The sequence below is a fragment of the Accipiter gentilis genome, chromosome 16 (assembly GCF_929443795.1).
Source record: "Accipiter gentilis chromosome 16, bAccGen1.1, whole genome shotgun sequence".
In the NCBI taxonomy this organism is placed as follows: Eukaryota; Metazoa; Chordata; class Aves; order Accipitriformes; family Accipitridae; genus Astur; species Astur gentilis.
The window spans coordinates 24,472,582-24,490,795 of NC_064895.1; the positions used below are offsets into that span (position 1 = coordinate 24,472,582).

The 18,214-nt window shown below is 45.4% G+C and overlaps 1 protein-coding gene across 2 annotated transcripts in view; it reads left to right on the forward strand.

Moving 5' to 3' along the window:
• Positions 1 to 10,004: 10,004 nt before the first annotated feature.
• Positions 10,005 to 18,214, forward strand: part of ADGRF5 (adhesion G protein-coupled receptor F5) — a 48,742-nt gene continuing 40,532 nt past the window's right edge. Inside the window, exon 1 of one of the 2 annotated variants that reach the window (XM_049818998.1) lies at positions 10,005 to 10,530. The gene's annotated coding sequence lies outside the window, so the exon portion shown is untranslated. The remainder of the gene's footprint in view (positions 10,531 to 18,214) is intronic. The other variant, XM_049818997.1, reaches the window with a different exon arrangement.

Consider the following 18,214-nt stretch of genomic DNA (forward strand, 5'->3'; position numbering starts at 1 on the left):
TCCCATGAAATTTGTCTCGCCAACTTCCCTTTTGTAACAGGAAGGATAGCAGGCAAACAATAATTGCAGGAAATGTACAACTGATCCAGGCAAAGGTAGAAGGTTTTCTCCGGATCAGCCTTATGTGCAGATGGGAACCAGGAGAAAAGTCAGTGCTGAAAGCTTGTGGGTCTTCTTCATGGACTTTTTTTTTTTTTTTAACTGAGAAATGCTATTTTGTCACAAATGAAGTCTTGTGGAAATGTGTCTAACTCCACAAAACTACGAATGGAACGCTGACAGGGTTACGTGTGCTAGAAGCCAACCTGCTTTCTCACTGCCTGTGAGCCCTAGCCTCAAACAGCGATGCCTCCAGGGAAACTCTGCCCAGCAAAGCTCTCCCATGCTGAGGGTCCTAGGGTGTCTCAGAGCCCTGCTAGGGAGCCAAGGCATCTTAGACACCTCTTGGACACCTGGGATACTCAACAAGCAACAAGAACTACTTCTGGGCTTGGTGGAAGGATCTCAACACCTTGGCCCAGGGCAATTTTCTCCCGGTGCTCAAGTTCTGTAAAACCTGAGTATTCATTGATTTGGCTGACTGCTAGAAAAGAAGAGAGGAACCATCACCACCCATGGATAAGCCTCTGTTTCAGTCCCAGTATCATTTATCAGATAATTAAAATGAAGTATTTTGTTTATTTCAAAATATTTTTTTCTATATTTCCTTCTCTTAGAGACCCTATTAGAGGTCCTCATTTAAGGTCCCAGAGGAGGATGTATGTTTTACAGTATGTAATGAATCTGAGCTGGAGGGAGAGTCCAGCTTTCCACCATCTCTAACCTCAGCTATGTTCAGCCTCCATTACACAGCCCCTCGGACAGATTGGACACTCCAAAAATGGGACTGGGGGAGAGCCTGTGATGCATCAGCCCTTCTGTAAGGATCAGCATGTCCAGTGATCTGGGACCTGAGGAGGAAGAGTCCCAGAGGAGGGGCTCTACCTGCCAGTCCACAGGTCTGGTCCTCCTCTCCATCCACCCTGGCAAACAGAGGATTTACACTAGTGCCAATGAAAATATGTCAGCGCAAAACTGGTGTGAGAGGAAATTCAAGCTGAGTATTTGCTGTCCTTTCTGTTCAGCTGGGACCAGTGAGAAGGTCAAACCCGTGCCCAACGTCAGCTGAGCTTGCTGAATGCACACCCTAACCTAAGATTGGGGTTTATTTTCATGTACACAGTCCACTGTTGATATTTCTTCTCCATTTTTGTGCTAACCATTAAGAAAGAACCACCTTTGAACTGCAGTAATAAAAGGGCCAGGTGTGCTGGTTAATGAACAAACAAATCTTTTTAATCCATAAATGGCATTTTCAGGATGTGTTAACCTGATAGTTCCATATTGCCCTGTCCCATGTTCCCCTTTCTCTCTTGGAGGGGTTTTGGGACGTGCAGCGAGAGTTTTCTCTCCAGATCTGTTCTACAGGTGATGTGTCTGTACTGGGCCACAATCCCACAGGGTTCCCAGCCATTTCTAGAGGTGAGATCTGAAAGGTTGGGAGAAAACAAGTCTGGAAGAAATCACAAAATGCACACACAGCCCAAGATCTTTGGCTTGGCCAGGGACAGCCTCTAATCCTCATAAATACCTCCCTACGTGGATGATGTCTGGACCTGGTCCAGGCTGAGCTCCTCAGGAAGGGACTCTCAGAAACCTGCAAAGCTGAACACAGATCTACCCAAGCAAGTACTGAGCAGACAGAAGTATCTTTAGGCTTAGGCAATGGCTGATCGGGACTTTCAGAGTATTTAAGAAGGGTATTGATAATGGACACAGGACTTGGCACCTGAAGTGACAATTAAGTACTCACATCCCTACGGGCACTTAGTTTTGGCTAGGGTGTTGTCTACTTTGAAAAACACAGGGACTTTCCAGCAAAAAACTGTTGTTATACACAGCACCTCACACCCATACCTGTTTTACTTCAGAAATACCAATACGATGCAGTCTCAGCACATCCGAGAGATGTGAATGAGGCCGTGCCGCTATGCTTATCTCGCCCAAACCCTTTCAGGTTCAGTTTGCAGTTGCTCAGCAACACCTGCATCAGTTCTGCATGGGTGAAAAAGATGTCAAGCTTAGCCTAAGGGACCAGACCAGTGTGACTGCATACCACAGAGGCTGTTTTTTGGTGTTGGCAAATGAGAGAGCTCAGGGGCCAGACAAAAGCCAAACTTTGGTCTCAGATCTGGGGAACCGAATTGCAAATCAAGGTTGTGTCTGGCATTTGACCCCTTTAGCATCCACCCCTTTGGCCTCTAACACTGATGTGAGTGTTTTCCTTGTTAAGAAATTATTTTTTTTGGCTGCTCACATCTGTCTTGCTCTATTAATCTCTCTCCTCTTTTTTCTTTCTTTCTCAACACAGAAAGCACAGCAAAATGAAGCCATTAGCACAACCTGGGCCCCCAACCTGGGGAAAACCCTCTAAGTGAGGCTGCTGAGAGAAGGATCCCATATCTAGCAAGGCATAAGAGATTTGGTACTCAAATACCACCATGTTCTACAGCGTTTCAACCTTGCTTCAGCTGGATCTGAGCCCAAAGGCAACCGGTCCTCCTCGTGTGTAATGGCAAGCCTGGACACCGAACCGAGGACAAAGTATTATGGCAGGAACAGATGCTCAGAAGTGAGGTGTTGCCTCTTTCTTCATGTTGGGTCTAGGCATTTTTGCAATATAACTGCATCTTTACACACTGAAATACTCCCAGTAGTCATTCCCTATGGAATCAGATGTTTAAGGACAAGTGTCACGGCCCTGAGGGCACTGACAGGCTTTGCAAACTCTTTGCTCTTCTCTTTGAGGTTTGCTTGCTTCTACGGAAGGTCAGCTCTGCCACGGTGCAGCTGCGTAACCAGGGATCAGACTGCTGTGAAGACAGCAAAGGTGTGAGAACAAGCTGGGAGACATCTCGTTGGGGACCGCACCTTGGCTCAGGAGCCACATTTAAGTTTTGCCCTCGGTCCTTGGCGAAGCCACGTTGTGCGTCTATGTGTGCCCACCCTTGTACCTTGCTAATCCTAATACCGACTTGCTGACATGACCTCCTGGCTTCACCTTGGACCTGTGCCTTCACTATGGGCTCATTTGGGGATGGGGTTGTGGCTGAACACGGTCCCTGTCATCACACCAGCTCTGCTTTCCTTGTTCAGGTGCCCATCACTGAGGGTGCTGCTTTGCCAGCTTCTTCTGCTCCCTGGCACTGGATTTCTCCTGCCCCTGTGGGTTAAGTATCCACCCAGGCAGTTGTCAGCCAAGTCCTAAGTCCCTCAGCAGGTGCCTTTCCACTGATTTTCCTGGGAATTTGTCAGTCCTTGGAAACATGCTATTGCAAGTCAAGCAGAAGCTGTGCTGGAGACTTCCATGCCAATGGAAAGCACTTGAAGGTTCCATGCCAATGGAAAGCACTTGAAAGCACTTAATGTGTTATCCAGGATTTGGGATATCTGTTGGCGGTTCCAATCTGCCAGAGAATTCAGTTCCTTATGGCCCATCTCTCTTGAATAAAAAGCACCTATTGGACTGATGAACATCATGGATCAGGCACAAAGCAGAGACACTTGGAGAAAGTCTAACCAACCACCACGAGAATGTGGTAGTGCAAAAATTCTACCAGGTGGTGGATGAGAGGGGGATGCTCTTGGGAGGGGTGGGGGTGGCATTTGTTAGAATTCCCCTGATAAGCGACTAAATTGTGTCAGAGTCCTTCCACTCAGAAAACAAACTGTCGCCTTCCTTAATGCTGTTACAGGGCAGAGTTTCCCTATTTCACAAGGCTATAAGCAAACAAGGAAGTCTCTATTAGAAGATGGGAATTCAGGCGAACCACCTCTCCCCTTCCAGTAACACTGACAAAAGCCTGCTTAAATGGTCCTCTACGGGAGCCAGGGTGCCTCTCCCCGCTGTCCTGGCTCCAAGGTCATCGCTGTGTCTCACACCTCGTACACTGCCCTTGGCTTGTCTCTCCAGAGTCCTCAGGGTGCAGGAACATTTGGGACTCTTTGGCAACCTCCCACCTGCTTAGCACAGAATTGTAAAAAAATAAAGTTGTCTTACGAACCATAGAAGTAATGATTTTTTTCCACAGCTTTATATCCAACACCTTCTACTGCAATATCGTGGAGTCCCACCACATTCCCTATAATACTCACCATAACATACTCAAGCCACCACATCTGCCCTAGACCCTACTGTACTCCTTCTGTGTCCTCTCTACACCTCTGTTCCCAACTCTTTCTTGTATTTCCAACAGATTTATCCCTTACCTCCTCATGCTGCCCCCCAGTTCATTTCTGTACTCTCCCTCCCTTCCTAATACCATCAGCCAGCTCACGTGTCTCCTGCCTGGCTCAGCCTGGCTGCTGGCCTGACAAAAGCCTTCACCATATAGTCAGCAACCACTTAATTGGCATTTGAATAGCTGGACGTGTTTTCTAGCTGCTGAGTAGCCAAACAAAACATACTTGTCTTTTAGGTATTTGTCATTTAGCCCAGCCTCTGACACGTAGATATTTATTACCATTGAGATTACAAGAAATGACAATATCTCTGTCCTTCAGAGAAACGGTGTGATCAGTCTAAAAGGTGTTAGGGAAAGAATTAACAAACATTGCAAAACACAAAGCATGCTCATGGCTGAAAAAAACCCCTTCCTCAAATTAGTTTGCTTCTCCCAATACACATGGAGTTGTCTTTTAAAAATTGCTATGGATGTCTGGCCAGGGGACCTTTGTGGCAACGTTGTCTTCTTTCCAACAGCAGAAAGAGTGGTCCTTGTCCCAGAGCAAAGAAGAGTTTGATTTAATAAAAAAATAGGTCTTGGAGCTGGACCTGTGGGTCAGAGGGAACTTATGGTGGTGAAGATATCTCATTCATGTCTCCAAAGGAGAAAAAAGATCAGATTCACACAGGAAAAGTGTCTTTCACAGGGAATTGTACCAAATACAAAGGTTTCTGTATAGACAGAAATTTCTGTTTTGCCTAGTCATTTTCTATGCAAAAGAGGAAATGGCTTGCTCAATGAATGGACTATATATACACGGACTCTCTGCAAGCTGGAATTCATAAATCCTTTTTGTATTTGCCTTTCTTTGGGCTCAGTTACCTCTAGTCATCCATGCGGTGAATCCACAGCTCTCCTGGAGGGATCTGACCTTTGCTGTCTCATGCCTGCTCAGGATTTGCAGTGAGCTGATGGACATTTAGGGCAGAAGGGTGACTGGAAAGCAGCTGTATGACCAGAATGCTCTTTACCAGTAACCAGCATGGTGCATAAACATGTACTGACTGGGTTGAAAGGTCTCTTTTCATTGGAAAGGATATGCAAATCCATGAACTAAATATACGTGCAACCCACTGACATGTACTTCAGCCAGCACGCATTAAACGTGAATCAGCAGCAGTTGTACAGCCCCTGTTCTTTCACCCTGGAGCCTCCCACAGATAGCAGATCCCTTTTTCTTCACCTTCATAAGCACAGAAAACACTTTGGAGGACCTGCCCAAGGTATTGTACGTTAATATCACATATGACATTTGCTGTCAGAGCAAGGATTTTAAATCCACGTCTTCTAGGCAAGTTTATTATCCTAACGCCTACCTACATAAGGCTTCCTGTCTCTTGTAAATAAATTGAGTACTAAGTAAATAGAATGCTAAGTGAAAGGAGCATGAGAACATAAGAAAAGGCAGTATACATATAGTCCATCTCTGCACTTCTGTGCCTGTCATGGGGACAAGATGAGAGGAAAAGGTCCTGGAGCTTTTTCGTTATACCCTCCCCATGCCCCAGGAGAAGAATACCATTTTTTTAATCATAATCTAACACATCAACTTCCCCACCATGCTGGACTATGTGCCATGTTGACCAGACTTCAAAAGAAAGGTCTTGGCCCTGAAAGCAATCCCAGCTGAATTCTTCATGTGCGTGAGGTCACTCCCATGCCAAAGTCTGTGCACTACTGGAGCTTTAACTCTTCAGGAGCTCCCATTCATGTCCTGCCTAAATTCTGCAGGTTCTGCTTGATTCCAGCTCCAGGAGATATCCTCTTCCTTCTCTCCCCACCTGGGTTCTGGCCACCTCACTGATGACACCACCTGCATGATGACAACATTCTTCCATCTCCTTCTGCTGGTGTCTGCCTAGCCTGAGCGTTATCCTAGCTTGTCCCTTTGACACACCAGGACCATTCCTTGTGTCCCTGTCCTGTCCCATCTGTGTATCTTCAGCTACTACTTGTCCTGCTCTTTGGAGCAGGAGCTCTGGGTCCATAAACCTTCAACACAAAGGTATCCTTCAGACTGCTGGGCTTCTCTGTGTTGTTACTATTACTTCTCTTAATAACCTTTATGTGGACATAATTGCAATAATAAGTGGGAATTCCACAGCACACTGCATTGTATGGAGCCCTCAAGCCCCATGTTATGTAGAATCCAGCTTTGCAGAGCTCTCCACACCCAAACCCCTCAGGTGATCACATCTGTTTGGTAATGCACCATTAAAAAGCATTTCCTTCTTTGTTCATTGTCAGAAGCAAGTACGGGAAAACAGGCCATTGCCTGGAACGGGCCATTTTAAACGGGGCCCAGCTAACCTGGAGGAAGCTGCCTGAAGTTTCAGAAAGGGATGGGTGGGTTGTGATTTGTGGGTAGGGACTCAAAAATCCCTGGAGGAATTGCTGTGTGTTTTCTGCTAGGGGAAATCCAACAATCGCATGAACACAAAGGCGACCAGTTACAGGCGTTTTCCACTTCCTCTATTGGTTTTCACAAGAGCTCAATGAGTTCTCCATCGTTCTGCCGAAGTCCCTACTTTGGCCTGGGTTTCTGCCCTGGGATTTCCTATCAGCTATGAAGGCCCTTGGTTGCTTATTGTCAATACTGCTTTTAGCACACGAAGCTTTATATAACCCCAGACAAAACATATTGTTGAAACCACAGTCCGGTAAAGCACCCAGATCTCTCATTTAATAATAGAAGAGCTTCAGCAAGTCTAAAGTCTGAAAGAGCGGGTCCTGTATTAGGGATGCCAAATAGCTGTATCTCTGTCTAAGCCCACTAATGAAAAATGAAGCACCTCATGTAGGAAAGCAACCACCTGTGATACGAATGTGTCAAGTATTAGTGAATCGCACGGAAGTTTGCATGTATGGTTGATTGCTGGGATTAATAAAATATGGCCTTTACTTTTAAATTAAATTTGTCCGGCTTCAGTTTCCCATATTTGCTTTTTCTGTGGTTTTTCTCTAGAAGATTAAATAGCCATTTAGCATTTTGTGCTTTCTCAACAAAACGATTACATTGCACATTATTGTAGTTATAATTCTCCTATGATGAAATTCATAGAATGTGGTCATTAGCCTAAAAAACCACATTATAAACCCAAGTCACTTAAACCTAAAAGAAACCCATAAAGCTGGGCAGTGGCAGTGTACAACTGAAGTACTCCAAATACCTGAATGAATGAATTCCTGGTGCTTCAGGAAAAAAAGCAATCTTCAGGGACCTTATTCATGCAGATAAATAGTTTCAGCTGACCGCTGGCTGCAGTGAGACAGTCCAGAGCATGTCGCTCCTTTTGGTATGAAACCATGCAGCCTTCAGCACTACTGGCAGCTCTAAATATATTACTTAAGTCAGATGTATAATGAGACATTTCATTACTTCCTTCCTTCTCAGCACATTACAACAAAGTGAATCAGGATTTGCTGTCCCTGTTAGGAGAAAAGGTTAATTCTTTGCTCTCTGCCAGGATCACCAGGACAACAGAAATATCTCTTTGCTGTCCCTGTGTACATCAGAGCAGTGCAGTTCACTTGATGGTCATGACACTCCTTGATGACAGGACAGGCTTGTGAGATACCTGCTACATCACCCTTCTAGTGACCCATGGCATTTAATGTTTTATATGTGATATAGTTGTACTGAGATGCCCCAGCCAACTTCAGAACCCCACAGTGCTCAGTGTTGTACAAACTGATTAAGCTTTGCCGTGCAAAGACAGAACACAGGATATAGGAAAAAAAAAAGATGATAGGACTCTTCTGAGGTCCTGCAAGCCTTTCCTAATCTCTAAATCAGATTAATCCAAACCTAGGAATAGCTTGCATTTACTCATGCCTGCTCAAATATCAAGAGTTCAGGCTTTCTTTGTTCCCTTCAAAATCTGTATGTCCAGCCTAAGCATCAGTCTGCACTCTGGCAAATCAACTTGGTGTTGGATGATGCTGTTGCCGAACTATGCCTGTCAGCTCTTATCTTGAAGACCAAAGAGCCGTTCCATTTTGCATAATGACACATAGATTGCAGCGAGGTCTTTCCACAAAGAGTAGTGCCCCTCTCACTTCACTGGAAATGACAGCAACGTAGTTACCTGCTCCTGAGCTGGTCTTCAAGGCTTCCATTAGTCAACAGAGAGAATAAGCATCTCTAGTCTGAGCCAATTTAGGTACTTTCTTCTGAGCTGTTTTAGATATTTGTTTAACCATTCTCTAGAGTGCCCCATTCCTCTCCGTTTTCCAATGTGACAGCAAAATCTGCCCCAGGCTTTCTTGAAGATTTTCAGCTTATCTTGATGTTGAACAGGAACAGTTCTGAAACCTTGGAAACTACCATGGGGATGGAAACCACCTTCCACCCACCAACAAACCCACCAGCGAACCACAATATAGATGGGAATAAAAGTCAGGAAAACAAGATTCAACACTAAATATACTATGAGCGCTTTCTATAGACTTTAAAAAATAATTACTCAGGTGCTCTACTTTAAAGAAATAATCGTTCTGTCACTCTAATCAATGCAGCAGCATTTTCTTTCCTAGATGTCCCAACCATCATATTTTACTCATCCCAGCTGGCAGAAGGAGATAAATAGGAAATATGGATCACACTTATTAATCGAAAGCACGTAAAGATGGGGTACACAGCCCAGGCTCCCTCTGTCTCTTTCTCTCCTTCTCTGTGCAAAAATGTGTGTGTATATCAGTAAGCATGAAAGTGAGGTGTATTCGGCACTGAAATGTCCATATGTCCCTTCTTGCTTTTATAGTATGAACTGGATCATGGTAGAGTAACTAAAAAGTGATCCTGAGTGGAGATATCAAGTTCCTAAAATAAATTCTTGTTGTGTCCAGAAAGAAGGATGCTGTTAGCTGTAGAGTCTGGAGTCCTATATACAATTTTCCATCTTAAGACATCCTCAGAAAGGTCGTCCAGATACACCCCACTCAGACGCTGAAACATAGAGAGACTAGCTGTTGCCAGCTACTTCTTCACTCAAGAAGGAGAAGCTGATACCTCCAGAAAGCAATACTTATCACAGATTGCACATCCCCTGTGCCATCTGATGGGTTGATATCGGGCCACGGTACTGTAATGTGTTATTTTGCAAGAACATCAGAGACGGTGCAAAGCCAGGAGAGACGAAAGCAAGGAGGCCGTTACAGTGTCCTTCATTTTATCAGCATAACCAGCACTGAGCCTTGGCGAACTATCCCCACCTTCCTGGGGTGCAGTCGTTTGGCTAGTGCATCAAAATCCCACTCTGGGAGCCCCAGTGTGAGGCAGCAGGACCTGCACGACACGGTTTGGGGGTTACTGCAGGGGTAGCTGTCCTTCTGGATGCATGAGCCTGCCCAGATTTCTTCTGTGCCTTGACAAGGAGCCCCTGTGCCACAGCTGCACCGCTGGGGTGTTGCTGAGCACGAGCTCCATGTGGAAAGGCTCGCCTACATTAATTCGCAGAGTATCTCGGCACCCCTGAGCATGAAAGGCACCACAGCTGAAAGTCTGAGAAGCACAGATCACTGTGTGTAGTGACGACTGAGGCTCTTAGAACAGTTTACCCTAGGAAAAAAATGTAATTTCTTTCACTTCCACACCCCTGATAACCAAAAAAGTGTTTTCCCCATCTTGAACTTGCACTCCCCAGCAGCTCCGTTAGCACCCCCACCCAAGTGTCTCTTGCATCCACTTTCCCCCCCACCGCAGGAAATCACTCTGAAAATATTTCCCAGGTTCCTTCCTGGCCAGAGGTCATCTCCGTGTTTTGGACCAGCAAGAATCACCATGTTCTCTGACACAACAAACAGAGAAGGAAGATCTGCCCTGCCCATCCAGCACAGCGCTTTCAGGCTTGTGTTTTTTAGCTGGAACTCCACCCCGTGCTGGTGGAGAAGGGATCGGTTCCCACTGATCGCAGGAAAGGGAGGTCACGGGGTTTGCTTGATTAAATCACCACAAGCCAAAAGGTTCTCTCTCTCGCTTACCGAGGATTGCTCACAGGCTGTTTAATTTATTCCAAAAAGAAAAGCAAAACAAAAAACCAAACCCCAACAACCAAGAGCGCACACGGAAAAGCAGGTGTGTCTCGAGCTCTTGGGGAAACAAAGGGCAGAGACGAGTTGACACTCGGATGGGAAGTTTCCTTCCCAGCACAGGAGGACAAGTTTGGAAAAGACTCGGACACGACCAGCACTTGTTGTCCTACAGGTATGGATGATGTGTGTGAAATGTAGCATCGGTCTCCTCGTGCGGTTTAACAGTTTGGGGCAGGTGAAGGTGGCTTGAAGGAATTTTCAGGGCCAGATTCTGACACTGTGGTGCAAGCTTTATGTGACCAGTAAACCTGCCGCAGGTTTCTACAGGGAGAACTGTGATCAGCACGTGTTTCATTTTGTGGTGATTAGTTGACATTTTTCTGTAGGATGCTTTTGGCTTTTCAGGGTATGAATTAAGCCATTCAAGCTTCTGTCAAAGTGCTACGGTCTGTTAGCTTGGCTAGTGAATTTTAATAGAGGTCATGATTAATCTAGTTTAAGCTCGGGGCTGCAGAGGTTGGGGGACATGCACGGAAATACTCTGCTAATCTGGACTGCGTTTATTACCTCCTAAGGCATGCTACATAGTTTCAGGAAAAAAACAGATCAACTGCAATAACATTTGGGTTTTTTTTAAACTTTGTTTTATGCTTATAGGGGCTGGGATTTGCAATGCAGATAACAGGCACTGTATTTATGTCAGCTGTATAAAATGGTGGGTTTATTTCTTTTAAGAGCAATCTCTTGCATCCCCCTTCAGTTTCATATTAGGTGATGCTTGCTGACAGGGGAGAGGGACTTGGGGCACCCGTGGCCACAGCCTGAGACACTGCTGCGGACTGTCTTTGAGTGACACATTTATCTTGTTTCCATTCTTTTCTACCTGTGTTTATTGCTGCTTAAATGAAAGCCAGTTTTATAGTGTTATGTTGGAGTGCTGTTGCCAGTGCTCAGTGTCAGGGGGATACAAGGATGCTTTCTGATGCTTTCACCTCCACTGATGTCTATAAATCCAAAAGTCCTGCTCCATCCAAACATCCCAGTGCAGCAGTATCCACTGGTTGCTTAAATGATCATGATTCAGAAAAAACTCTCTCTTTCCTTGTCAGTGGGAAAGTGATGCTCACCTACATGCATAAGGAGCTTTCAGATTTGGGGAAGAAAACTGTTATTGTTTGAATGCTGTAACTCGCTTTCAGTGACAGTTTTATGGGAGGCGATGAACTTGTAACAGTCAAGGGAATAGCAAGGGAAAGGACATTGGGAATTTGAAAGCTGGAGGCTGTGATTCTCCTTGCTCCATCACTTGCTATTGCATGGTGAAAATGGCATTTCTAACCTGTAGATCTTCCTCTCACCCAGAAAATTCCTCATCTGTTTGTGTCACCTTATCTGTCTTGCGATGTCTGGCAACATTGCAGAACGAATTGATACATAAGGAAATTTAGGAGCAAATCTTCAGCATCTGTGTAGCTGTGACACTTGACTGAATTCAGTAATGGCTCGGCCAACTCAGCAGGAACCCTGTGCGAGTACTTGGCATTTGTCATTATTTAACTTCCCTAGATTCCTCTGAGTTCGCCTCCGGTGATCCAGGTTTAAAAAACAAACAAACAGAACATGCGTAGGCTCTGGGAAGATATCTTTGTCCTAAGCTCCTTGATTATTTTTATTTTTTTAACACCTCTTAGACAGGCTTAATAAAGCAGTTTTCCAAAGTCTCAATTGAAGACGTGGGAAATTCCTCAAACTAGGCAGAGCTTCCTCTCATTGTTAAAACACAAAAGACCAGCGCAGCCCTTACTAGAGTTCCTTTTTTAACCCATTCATCTTGATCAAGAAGGCCTCCCTGCTGCTGCCACCGTTCATGGCTGCAATTCACAGTTTGCCAGAAGAAACAAGGGCTTACAGTAGGCAAGCATGGATGTGAATAGCATCATCCATGAGGGCATCGTTAGTTTTGGGGCTATATTTGCACATTGTAAATTAAATTTACTTGCACTTGAAACTGAAATGTTTTGCTGCTGGAATTAATCTCAACCTTGTGTAAGAATCACGGCTTTTTAAGACCAAATGGGATGAATCTACAGTAAAACCAAACTCGTTTCGGAAAACCATTGCCAGTTTTTCATGGAACAGTTTCTTAGGGCTGTGACCTCAAAGAGGTGTCCAATTGCCATCTGGGAGCCGATCCACTGTAATTTCATGATTATGCAGAGTTTTTTTCTCAGATAATCTTGCATGTTGCTCCGCCTGCCTATGGGCAGTTACCACCCATCAACTAATCTGATCCAGCACCTGGTGCGTGCGGTAACGAAGCAGCAGCTTGTCCCCCTTATCTGTGCTTGGCAGCGTCCTGCCTGAGGACCGAGCCAGCGCTGGGCGAGGGCAGAACCTGTGGGGCTGTGGTGGTGGCCCTATGGTGGGCTGGAGGGGTTGTGTTAGGAATGTGGGTGAGATGGAAGGCACGAGGTGGGTGTGCAGGAACAGGGAGTATGGGAAAGAGCTTGCAAAAGATGATTTGCAATGGCATGTTTCTCTCTGACGGAGGAATGAGCCGCTCCATGGTTTTTGCAGGAAAAGGCAGTTACTGCAGAGCAGCTAAGTCACTGTAGCAGGTTGTCTAGTAATTACAGTGCTATATTTGCATGTTATAATGCTGCACCAGTGGACTTTGTTAAGGAATTCTTTACTACATTTGCAGCCTATTCTGAGGGCTTGTCTGCTTCAGTGGTGGCCTGTGAGAAGTTTCACTCGCACAACCATCTCATGACATGACATGAATGTTGTAACCTTAATCCATCGTTTCTGCTCTCAGCCCGTATTTTTTCTCCAAACTTCAGTTTATCCATGGAAGCCTGTAATGAATTCTGCCCCAAAGCTCTCCCTTCTCCATCATAACTCCCACCTGAGCAAGCCAAACAAGATGGGTGTACTGGGTCTGGCTGGGATGGAGTTAACTTTCTTCAGAACAGCCCATAAGGTGCTGTGTTTTGGATTTGTGGCTGAAACAGTGTCGACAGCACACCAATGTTTTGGCTGTTGCTGAGCAGTGCTTGCACAGCATCAAGGCTTTCTTTTCCCCACTCCGTAGTGAGTGGACTGGGAGTTGGGAGGGGTTAGAGCTGGGAAAGCTGTCTCGAATTCACAAAAATGATATTTCAAACCATATAACATCATGTTCAGCAATAAAAAACAGGAGCGGAGGTCAGGGTTGTCTTCCAAGGTGGCCATTGCTTGGAGACTTGTGGGCATCTGTCTGCTTGTGGGAGGTGGTGAGTGATTGCCTTCACATCACTTGTTTTTCCTTTCCTCTTTCTTACCCTTATTAACCTGTATATATCTCAACCCACTAGCTTTCTCACTTTTTCTCTTCCTGTTCTCTCCCCCATCCCGCTGGCAGGTGGGGAGTGAGTGGCTGTGTGGGTGCTTAGCTGCAGGGCAGGGTCAACCCACCACAACAGGATATCCAGCCCATCTTTTAGACACCTTCTAATGGACCACTTTTGAATAAACAGAAGGCTTTCCCGGCCCAGAAAAAAAAAACCTTTAACTCCCTTGTGTCATCTCAATCAGCTGATTTACACAGAGTAGTATTTATTTTAGGAAGAGGTCACCTAAAATTGACCACTCCTGGCATTGAAATCCTTCCTTCTGGCTGAAAGGGGACCTGTGTCTCATTTGCCTTCGAGGTGTTGCTACAGCTCTCACTTTATCAGGCTGTTAGCGCAAGCACTGACAAGTTGTTTGTTATTCCTGCCCCAGGTTCTCTCTAAAAACCCTGTGAAGTAGGGACAGCTAACACCATCCTTGTTTGGCAGGGAGAACAGAAACACAGAATTAGCGAGGGTTTGCTTGCATAGTTGGCTGCTGTCAACCCAGGCTCTACTTAAACCCACCTCAACAGGAGAGAAAATCTTGTGGCAAGCCAGGTTTGAGGATGTCTGTGAGTAGCAGAGCTGTATGTATTCCCCATTTAAATTGTAATTCGAAACATTAATTTCCAAATGCCTTCCCCAAAAACATAACAGAGCTGTGATCTAGTATGTAATTTACTGTCCTCGGAAATTCCTCAAAGCAGCAGAGCTTCCCCCAATTGTTCATGCACAGAGGAAAAGCTCTACTAGAGTTCCTGCTTCAGCTCACTCCTGTGACCACTGGCGTGGCCCTCGACAACCATCAGGCTGAGTGTGTAAAAGCCATCTTCATTCCAAAGCTGTCTCTACGTGCCTTATGACAGGCTCTTCACAGCGTACCCCTTGCTCCTGAAATTGTTTTACTGTTCCTTCTTGAGGGAGAAATTCTTTAAATTCCTGCATGGGGTCCCTAAAATCTGAGTCCAACGATCCTATGGCTGAGATCCTGGATGAGCCTGTACATGTCTCAAGTCTCTCCGGCTGTAAAACAGGACTGATGGCACTTCCTTCCTTCCTCTCACTATCCATCCTGTTGCAAGCCTACAGCTTAAAAAGTCCAAATGCTGTTCATAAGTGGTTATGGTCCCTTATCTCAGTAAGGACACACAAGATGTTAGAATCACTGAATCACAGAATGGTTTGGGTTGGAAGGGACCACAAAGACCATCTAGTTCCAACCTCCCTGCCATGGGCAGGGACACCTTCCACTAGACCAGGTTGCTCCAAGCCCCATCCAACCTGGCCTTGGACACTGCCAGGGATGGGGCATCCACAACTTCTCTGGGCAGCCTGCTCCAGTGCCTCACCTCCCTCACAGGGAAGAGCTGCTTCCTTACATCTCATCTAAATGGTGGCTACAGCAGTGTTTCAGCATCATAGTACCAAAATTGGCGAAGGCTTAATCCATCTGGCAGCAGTTAAGGGAGGCTTCCCTTGTCCCTAAGATAAGTGCAGATGCTTTTGAGGGTGTTGAAGCAGAGGAGATTCCTACTGAAGTAAGACTTAGCCTGCCTGTACAGGCAGCAGAGAGAAACACAAGTGCCTCTGAAGATTTGCCATGGGAGATGCCCCCAAAGTTAGGCACCAACCTCCTCCCATTGAGGGCAGAGGACCTGAAGAATACTCCTCATCTTGAAATGTGCGTTTTACCATAGGCCATGCTAGGATTAGAAGAAACACATGCAACAGCAATAGCGTAGCATGAGAGGCTGAAGTTTTTCCCTAACCCTGAGGCCATCTGTCAGGGCACAGCTCACCTCCATATGCGTGAACTCTCCTTTTCCCTCTAAAACAAGGCAGCCTAGGCTGTGCTGCTGACTGAGGACAGCCCCTGGCCCATACTGTTCTTTCAAGCATTTCTGTGAATCTTGGCATTGGCATTGGCTGAGACAGAGAACAGGCCAAGTATTGACTAGGTCTCCTAGAAAAACAGGGCAGAAAGAGACCTCAGCAGGTTATGTATTCCAGCCCTACATCTCATGGAAGGTGTTTGTTTAAGCTCTCCGAAGGCACCCTGGGGCCTGAGAAATGCTACTCCTCTACCCAGCTCGGTGTTGGATCTCATGAGCAAACCTGCCATCAGATGCAAGTTGTCTTGCATTGTGGTGCTTTTACGCCATGTGAGCCCAACATGCACCATAGGGGTTCACAAGGCTGGAACATCCCTGGTCTAAATCTGAAGCATGATGTTATTTTGAACCAGGCTGAACATCTGTCTGAAGTCTAATATTCCTTAAAGTCTTCTGAACATTAGTAAAACAAACTAGTCCCACCTATGTTGCTGATATTCTATCTTGATTTCACACCTAATGCCAATGATGAAGATGAAAGAGCTCTGATGATTCTGAAAACATTGTAGACAAGTGTAACCTTCAAAGAAGTTAAATACTAGCACTGTTTAGCATTTCTGAGTTATCTTGTGCTCTGAAAGACAGACCAGTACAAAAATGGTAAGGCTGGAAGTGAGATCAGTGGAACAAAATAGAAACAATTATTTTTTCTCTCAGGCTTGATCATTACAGAAGGGAATTATGAGTTATGGACAACAGAAACCTGCCTTCACTGATCTAAGGGATTTCCCTCCATTTATATGATTCTTTGTGCAAAAGGTAGATGCTATTTTTGTACTTCTACATTTTTGTTGCTAGGTGTGACAGGCCAGGCCCTCAGGCAGGAAACTCCTGCTGTCCAGAGCAGGATTATACCAACTCCAAACGGCTGACACCTACACAACTTGCAGTAGCTTCCTATACAGCCAGCTGTGCTTGCAGCAATAACAGGAAAAAAATCAAGAGGTTAATAAAATGAAATGAGCAGGAAGCATGCGGTCATCAGACTTTCTAGTACTTCAGTCTATAGAAGTAACCCGTGGCTGGCCTGACTTAGGGACCTAATCCAAAACTCATTGAAGCCCATGGAAATTCCACTTCAGCGGATATTGTTAGACCTCACTCTTCACTATACCATTATGGGAGTACATGGAGAGTTCCACCTTGCCTGTACTCACACAGTGCTGAGCTCCAAATCTCTTGCCTCATTACTGCTAGCTGTGAGATAGGCCGGCCACTAATAACTGCAGATGCTCCAAAAAGGATGAGGAAAAGAAGGGAAAGTTCATGGCTACATCCCTTCTCCCATCCCAGCCATCAGAGGTGAGCAAATGTGTGTTGGCATGTGCTTTTCCACAGCCTTTAAATCATATGGTACTTGGCTACGTGCAAAGAGCTGGAATAGCAGAGTGGAACTCATTGTTTTGCATTTTCTTTTTTTTTTTTCTCTTGTTGTTGTTCTACAAAACTCTAACATGAAGGTCAAGCAGGAGCCCTTAGCTGGAGTTGAGAGAAACCTCCTGAGCAGAGGGGAGGCAGAAATGCCAGGAAGAAGGCAAGAATTGGACAGGGCTTTCTTTTTCCAGTAAAGTGCTGTTTTAAATGCCTTTTTCACTTTGGTTTCGACTACCACTATTTTCAGCCTGGCATATTAATGTGCCGCATGGCATGGGGAGCATTCATCCCTTCACTTATGAGTTCCATGACATCTGTTTGCACACAACTAACTCACAAAAAATAAAAATTGTCCCCACATTCCCCCTGAAAATGAAACCTCTGATCAAGTCCTACAGATCTCTTAGCATACCAGCTAGCTCGGCCATCTGCACCATGCTAGGCACAAAGCTGGAATAACACGGTTCCTCAAACATCACAGAGAAGTATCTTGCAGCCTGTTTATTGCCTGTTTGAATCCTTATCACTAAGCCATTCGATTTGGAGTCCTTGATTAATTTGTGTTTATTTTGGTTTTGTTCTCATTCAGATGTGTTATCTAAGGTCAGTGCAACTTCCCCTGTCCCCCCTTTCCCTTTTAGCCAACTCTCCCATGAAATATTGTTGTGCCTGGGCGTGTGTTTCTTAAAGTCATTGTGTGCTTTATGTCCGAAACAAACATTGTCTCATCATCCAACTTATTACGCACTACCCAAAGGTCATGTCTTATGCGCAGAAGGCAAAACTCTTCTGTTGTGGCTGAGGAAGAACAAACTGGACAGACAGTGAAAACAAGGGCTTTAGCCCCAGAGATTGAGTGTCTGAAAAAATGGTCAGTGGCTGTTTGAAAAGGATAAACCAGGTCTCAGCTGCTATAAGCTACTGGGCAGCCATGGAGCTAGACTGTCTTGTGCCAGCCACGTATCTGCTCCCTTCACACCTTCTAATCTTTAGCAGCTCCTGGTTCCTCTCTTCATATGTCCTTCACCTCCACAGATCTCATGGCACCATAGGCCTTTCATCCAAAATGCCTAAAGGGAGGCAGAGCTATTTAAGCCACAGGAAAATGCTGGCGTGGGGACAACTGAGTTTAACTAAGTTTGTCAGTGATAAAAGGAAGACTAGGGAAAATGTGGACCCTCTCCAGAAGGAAATGGGAGACCTGGTTACAAGGGAT